Source organism: Rutidosis leptorrhynchoides, chromosome 1 (assembly GCF_046630445.1).
Source record: "Rutidosis leptorrhynchoides isolate AG116_Rl617_1_P2 chromosome 1, CSIRO_AGI_Rlap_v1, whole genome shotgun sequence".
NCBI classification, from domain to species: domain Eukaryota; kingdom Viridiplantae; phylum Streptophyta; class Magnoliopsida; order Asterales; family Asteraceae; genus Rutidosis; species Rutidosis leptorrhynchoides.
In genome coordinates this window covers 526,968,923-526,970,338 of record NC_092333.1, presented here as the reverse complement: position 1 = coordinate 526,970,338, position 1,416 = coordinate 526,968,923, and the positions used below count along the sequence as shown (strand labels likewise).

At 37.1% G+C, this 1,416-nt stretch overlaps 1 non-coding gene across 1 annotated transcript; it reads right to left on the bottom strand.

Annotated features, from left to right (window-relative positions):
• Positions 1–1,098: 1,098 nt before the first annotated feature.
• On the bottom strand, positions 1,099–1,205 carry LOC139886995 (small nucleolar RNA R71). Its single transcript, XR_011772850.1, has one exon. It is a non-coding gene; the product is annotated as a small nucleolar RNA R71 (small nucleolar RNA).
• Positions 1,206–1,416: the final 211 nt, after the last annotated feature.

Sequence of the window (1,416 nt, the reverse complement as noted above, 5' to 3'; positions counted from 1 at the left end):
ACTAAGATTTAGGTGCTTTAGAATTTTGCGACGCCGTTTTTCGCGCTACTTTCTTATTTTTATTTTTCGACGCCTATTTTTCGACCTTTTATTTTTCGACATTTTTCGACGCGCAATCTATTTCTTTCTTATTTCTCGCCATTCTAGTTTTTAGGACTTAGAATTTTTTCTACTTCTTCTCTAAATTTCTTAAAATTACGAAAATTTATTTTAAGTGGTTAAATTGATAGACATCAAAATTTTCTGGTTCGTAGTAATAGTTGGATTTGTACGTGGACCGGGTTATTGGAGCCAAACAGTACTCAATTATATTGAGACCAAACGAATCCTGCCCCTCTGCTGCATCTTTTGGCTATTCGAAACGTGGGCAAAATCAGAAAAGTCTATTGATTGGATAACTTATTATAATTTTTCTTTCCTTTTAAAAACTAATAGGATATTCAGTGAATGCACCGAGCAAGACGTTCACCACCTTTTATACGTTCACCACCTGTAACTCGATCAAGACATTTAGCAAATATTGTCGCCGTTGATTTTTCTTTAGAATCATCATCCAGTCGAACAAATACTCCAATTCAAATTTCCGACAATCCATCTTTTGAACCCGATTTCACAACTAAGAAACTGGAGGATATTCAAGGACAATTCCAAGATCCTGAACCACAAACCGTTAAATCAGAGTCCTCTAGTGATTCGTATTCAACGAATTCAATTATGGAAGTAACGGAACCTCTAAGTATGGAAGATCGAATGAGAGCTAAACGCACGGGCCAAGGTCACGCCATTATTAAGCCAGAAGTTAATGCTCCAGATTATGAAATCAAAGGACAAATTCTACATATGGTAACTAATCAGTGCCAATATAGTGGTAAGCCAAAAGAAGATCCCAACGAACATCTTCGTACGTTTAAAAGAATTTGTACACTATTCAAAATCCGAGAAGTGGAAGATGAGCAGATCTATCTCATGTTATTTCCCTGGACTTTAAAGGGAGAAGCCAAAGATTGGTTAGAATCGTTACCTGAAGGGGCGATTGACACATGGGATGTCTTAGTTGAAAAATTTCTTCAAAGATTCTTTCCGGCATCTAAAGCCGTGAGACTTCAAGGAGAAATTGTTACGTTCGCGCAAAAGCCAAATGAAACATTATATGAGGCATGGACAAGATTCGGAAGGATGTTGAGAGGATGTCCTCAACATGGTTTAGACACTTATCAAATAGTACAAATATTTTACCAAGGTGTCAATGTTGCTACAAGAAAAGACATCGACATAACAGCTGGTGGTTCCATTATGAAGAAAACCGCAACTGAAGCTTACAAAATTATTGATAACACAGCCTCCCACTCTCATGAGTGGCATCAAGAAAAAGATATTTTTCGTTCATCTAAAGCGGCTAGAGCCGATTCTAGCCAT